Raw genomic sequence first — 6,000 nt, 5'->3', positions numbered from 1 at the left:
GGCTGTGTGTCTTACGGGCCCACGTCGCCATTGGGTGGTACTAGGATCTTTTACTCCTCGACCTTTACTCTGGGACTCTGAACTCTCTTCTACTCGGGTTAAACGAATTTACTAACTCTAACACTAGGATCCCGTGACCGCATTCACCCCAAAGTTGGATAAGCCATAATTGTTTCTTAGAATAGTATTTTGAACAATTCACGCACTGTCATTTGACTCCTTTGAAACGTCTTTGCTTTCAGATGGAACCCCGAGGCAGGTCGTTCGCCACACGACGACCATTGGTGCCTCGGGATCACCTGCGGTGCTAGCTGAGATGATGACGTATCTGGGTTATCGCTGGCACCCTGAGTACACCGTCTACGAGGAGTACCAGGACTTTAACCAGGAGCAGTACCGTGCCATCGTCCACCTCTACTCTCGGGAGTACGACTCCACTACTGTGCTGCACACCGCACATGGTGTTGGTGTGACCATCGATATGGCTGTCCATGATGTTGCCTATGCTGCTCTAACGCGTCTTCGTGGAGAGTATCGGGAGTTGGACACCTCCCCTTTCAGGCACATTGCTATCGCATCCGATGTTGGTGCGGAGGGATACTATACTGCTGCCTACTCCACTGTCACCCGAGAGCCCTTATACCATCAGAACCTGGTTCTGCATGCTGATGGGCTGGATCGAGCTAACCGAGCTCTTCGCCACGAGATGTACACCACCCGTCAGCACCTTTACCGTGCCCTGACGCTGCTGCACCCCTTTGTCCGATCTGGACAGGTACCGCGTACTGCGATCTACCTAGCCAGGACCGTGATGCCCCACGGTGTCGGTTGGCCAGAGGTGGGAGGCTACTCTCCCGCACTTGGTCCTCTTCTGCCACCTGAGCGTCGGGCTCTACACCTGAGTATCCGCGGCCCCCAGTCTGCTGGCGTGGAGGGCTATCCGTTGCCTCACTACCAGCTGTCGGGCTACGATTACCTCCACAGTACCTCTTGGGACTGATGTAGGCTTACTTGTAGTGTTAGGTGCATTCGCCGCGAGCCTGTGTGCCGCCTATGATGTTTTAGTCTATGTACTGAACTCTATGTACTGAACTCTATGCATGACCCCTTTTGTAAGTTATGCCGACTACTATGTAGTAGCTATCGTGCTCCTCTCGTTATGCATGTTTCATCATGAATGATTCTTGTCTTTGCAAATATTTTCCAATGCTGAACTACCCCTGTTATATATTAGCAGGATGGTTAGACCAGGTGGTCGTGGTCGTGGTGGCAATGCCCCACCACCACCTGAGTACATGGCGGGTATGATCCAACAGTTTGAACTGAACCGCCAGTTCATGGAAAATATGATGGCTCAGTTTCCTCGCCCCAATATGAACCAGCAGCCAGCCCAAGTGACTCTTCAAGATTTCATACGCCTCAACCCAACCATCTACCGCAACTCAACTCAGCCTCTGGATGCTGATGACTGGCTCCGTGACATCACCTATGAGATGGAGTCTGCTGATGTAGCCCCTGCCAGCTATGTCAACTTTGCTTCCTTCTTTCTGAAGGGACCCGCAGCTCAATGGTGGGACAGCCACAGGCGTACTCTGCCAGCTGGAACAATCATCACGTGGCCAGACTTCCAAGCAGCTTTCCGTGCCCGCTTCATTCCTCAGGGAGCCATGGACCGGAAGAAGCGTGAGTTCCCCAACCTCACCCAAGGCAACAAAACTGTTGAAGCTTATCAACGGGAGTTTCTGGACTTGTCTCGTTATGCTGAAGAGGACATTGCAACTGATGCACACCGACAGGAGAAGTTCCGTGATGGCCTTCAAGCTGACATCAAGCTCGCACTTCTAGTGCATGACTTTGCTGATTTCGCCACCTTGGTGAACAAGGCCATCAATGTCGAAACTGGTCTGCAGGAATACCAGAGCTCTCACAGGCGCAACCGTGACACGGGCTCATCTTCGGGCTCGCCCGCACAGAAGCGTAAGATATGGATCCCGAACAACATGTACCGTTCAAATGCATCTACCCCAAGGCAGACCTATGCTGCACCTCGTCTGCCTCCACCACCATCTAGGCAGTCAAAACTTCCAGCTCCACCATCCCAAGCTCCTGTTCCCACTCCGAATAATGGCTTGTGCTTCAGGTGTGGTCAACCAGGACACCGTGCTAGAGAATGCAACCAGAACCAGAATCAACTGGCCCTTCCAGCAACTGGCCGTGGTAACAATCAGCCCCGCAACAACAATGCTAAGTCTTATGGTCGTGCTCATGCCAACCACGTTGATCTCAACGAAGCTCAACACCAGCCTGCTACTGTGATGGGTACACTCCTCGTAAATTCAGTACCAGCATCCGTTTTATTTGATACAGGTGCATCGCATTCATTCATGTCAGAAGATTTTGCATACAAGCACGACGTTAAATGTGAGGAGATGAACACTTCGGTACTGGTCAAAACCCCCGTGGGACAGTGTCAAACCTCCTTGGTTGGCATCGATGTCCCCGTGGAAATCGAAGGGTTGGAATTCTATGCCTCTCCCATTATCCTGAAGTCGTCTAACATCGACCTCATTTTGGGTATGGATTGGTTGAAAGCGCATACTGCTTCTATAGTTTGCGCCACTAAAACCGTCCATCTGCTACACCCTTCAGATGAAATAGTTGCTTACCAAGCTCATCTGGTGCAAAATGCCGAGGCAAGGCTCTATGCATTGAATGCATTGAACGTTGCACCACTCGAGGGCATTGAAAACATTCCCGTCATGCGTGAATTCCTCGACGTCTTCCCTGAAGAACTTCCGGGGATTCCCCTGCTAGAGCTGTCGAATTCATCATCGACTTGAAACCAGGCACCACTCCTATAGCCAAGCGACCCTACAAAATGCCGCCGCATGAACTCCTTGAGCTTAAGGAGGAAATCGACAAATCTCTTCGCAAAGGATTCATTCGCCCAAGTTGCTCTCCTTGGGGAGCACCTTCTCTCTTTGTCAAGAAGAAGGATGGGACTAACCGATTGGTTCAAGACTACCGTCCTATAAACCAAGCTACCACTCAGAATAAATACCCCCTTCCTCGGATCAATGATCTGTATGATCAACTGGCGGGTTCGTCAGTGTTCTCTAAGCTCGACTTGAGGTTGGGTTACCACCAGATCCGTGTTCGCGAAGAGGATATCCCAAAGACCGCCTTCGTGACTCGCTATGGTTCATACGAGTACACCGTCATGTCTTTCGGTTTAACCAATGCTCCAGCCACCTTCTCTCGTCTGATGAACTATATATTCATGGATTACCTCGACAAGTTCGTCGTGGTTTATCTGGATGATATCCTGGTATTTTCCAAGAATGAAGAAGAACATGCTGAACATCTTCGACTTGTGCTGGAAAAGCTACGAGAGCATCAACTATATGCCAAGTTCTCCAAATGTGAATTCTGGCTACCGGAAGTAACCTATCTTGGGCATGTCATCTCTAAGGATGGTATTGCCGTCAACCCCGAGCGAGTTCAGGCTATTCTTGATTGGACTCCTCCCAAGAACGTTAAGCAAGTCAGAAGTTTTCTCGGTCTCGCCAGCTATTGCCGTCGATTTGTCAAGAACTTCTCTAAGATCGCCAGGCCTCTGACTAACCTGTTGCATAAGGGTGTCAAGTTCCATTGGACAAACAAATGTCAGGAAAGTTTCCAGGCACTCAAAGACAAGTTGACTTCTGCCCCAGTTCTAGCTCCACCTGATACTAAGAAGGACTTCGTCATTTACTGCGACGCTTCCCATCAAGGATTAGGCTGTGTCCTAATGCAAGACCGCAAAGTGATTGCTTATGCCTCTCAGCAATTGCGCCCTCACGAAGAGAACTACCCAGTTCACGACCTCGAACTTGCTGCTGTCATTCATGCGCTGAAGCAGTGGCGACATTACCTTCTCGGTAATCGTTGCGAGATCTTCACTGACCACCAAAGTCTGAAGTATCTGTTTACTCAGCCAGATCTGAACCTCCGTCAACAGAGATGGATGGAGCTTGTTGCAGACTTTGACTTGGGTATTTCCTATACGCCAGGCAAGGCTAATGTAATGGCTGATGCCTTGAGCCGCAAGTCTTACTGCAACCACCTCCAGGTTCACAAAGTTCAGCCCTCGCTTGTTGAAGAATTCAGGAAGCTGAACCTCCATATTGTTCCTCCGGGTGCACTCGCTCCCCCTCCTAAGGAGTTTGGCAAGGTGAACCTCCACGTTGTTACCCAGGGTTCCCTCAATACCCTAGTTGCTAAACCAGATCTCGAGGACAGCATCAAAAGGCTACAGAAGTATGACTCTGAAGCCCACAAGATTAAGCGCTACCTCGCAGAAGGAAAGCCCTCATTCTTCACTATTGCTGAAGATGGCACCTTATACTTCAAGGGCCGCCTAGTGGTGCCATGTGCAGAGAAAAACCTGGATATGACACAGGAAGTTATGAAAGAAGCTCATGATACGCCTCTATGTATCCATCCTGGTAGTACAAAGATGTACCAAGACATCTGTCAGAGATTCTGGTGGTCTAATATGAAGCAAGACATTGCTCGTTATGTTGCTGAGTGTGACGTTTGCCGTCGTATCAAAGCAGAACATCAAAGGCCTGCTGGAACTCTGCAACCTATCTCTATTCCTGAATGGAAATGGGACCATGTTGAGATGGACTTCGTCACTGGATTTCCCAAATCACAGAAAGGTAATGATTCTATTCTTGTCGTCATTGACCGGCTTTCCAAAGTTGCACATTTCCTGGCAGTCAAAGAAACGGTCACTGCTATCCAGTTGGCAACGCTCTATATGTCCAGGATTGTTTCACTCCACGGTATTCCATTGGTTATCAGCTCAGACCGTGGTAGCTTATTCACTTGAAGATTCTGGGCAAGTTTCCAAGAAGCTATGGGAACTCATCTGTCATTCAGTACTGCGTTTCATCCTCAATCGCAAGGACAAGTTGAACGCGTCAACCAAGTTCTCGAAGACATGCTTCGAGCTTGCGTTATTTCCTTCGGCAAGAAATGGGAGGAATCTCTCCCGTATGCTGAGTTCTCTTATAATAATAGCTATCAAGCTAGTCGGAAGATGGCCCCCTTCGAAGTGTTATATGGACGAAAGTGCCGAACCCCTCTGAACTGGTCAGAAACTGGGGAACGTCCACTCTTCGGTCCGGATATTATCCAAGATGCCGAAGAACAAGTCCGCATTATTCGTGAGAATCTCAAGACTGCTCAGTCACGTCAGAAGAGTCAGTATGACCGTCATCATAAAGACATGGTCTATCAACCTGGCAAAAAGGCTTATCTTCAAGTCACACCTATGAAGGGTGCTCACCGCTTCGGGATCAAGGGAAAACTAGCTCCTCGCTATATTGGCCCATTCACTATTCTCGAAAGGCGTGGAAAAGTGGCATACCAACTGGAGCTACCGCCGAACCTTTCTCAGGTTCACGATGTGTTCCATGTGTCACAGCTCCGCCGTTGCTTCAAGGACCCAATCCGAGCTGTGGATCATGAAGTGCTCGAATTGCAGCAAGACCTCTCCTATAAGGAGCATCCGGTCCGCATTCTCGACCAAGCTGAACGCCGCACACGTCAGAAGGCGATCAAGTTTCTCAAAGTCCAGTGGTCGCACCATTCGGAAGATGAGGCTACTTGGGAACGAGAGGATCGTCTGCGCGAAGAATACCCCGCACTGTTTCCTTCTACCTCATAAATCTCGGGACGAGATTTCTTGTAGTGGAGGAGATTTGTAACACCCCGAGAATCATGCTACAGTAACTCTCTGTGATTAAGCTAATCATGTTGCTAAACAGGGCTTGATCACATTTGAATCACATTTCTTTTCAAACTCCTAATTCAAACTTCAATTAAAGTTAAAGTGGAAAATAAAAGTTTTCAAAAATTTAAACAAAAATGTTCGGGCCATGCCAGATATTGCACTGATAATTATTGTGGAGAAAACACATTTTTATAAAATGCCTAAATACTTTTAAATGA

This window comes from Aegilops tauschii, chromosome 7, assembly GCF_002575655.3.
Source record: "Aegilops tauschii subsp. strangulata cultivar AL8/78 chromosome 7, Aet v6.0, whole genome shotgun sequence".
Lineage (NCBI taxonomy): Eukaryota > Viridiplantae > Streptophyta > Magnoliopsida > Poales > Poaceae > Aegilops > Aegilops tauschii.
Note: the sequence above shows the minus strand (reverse complement) of the source record.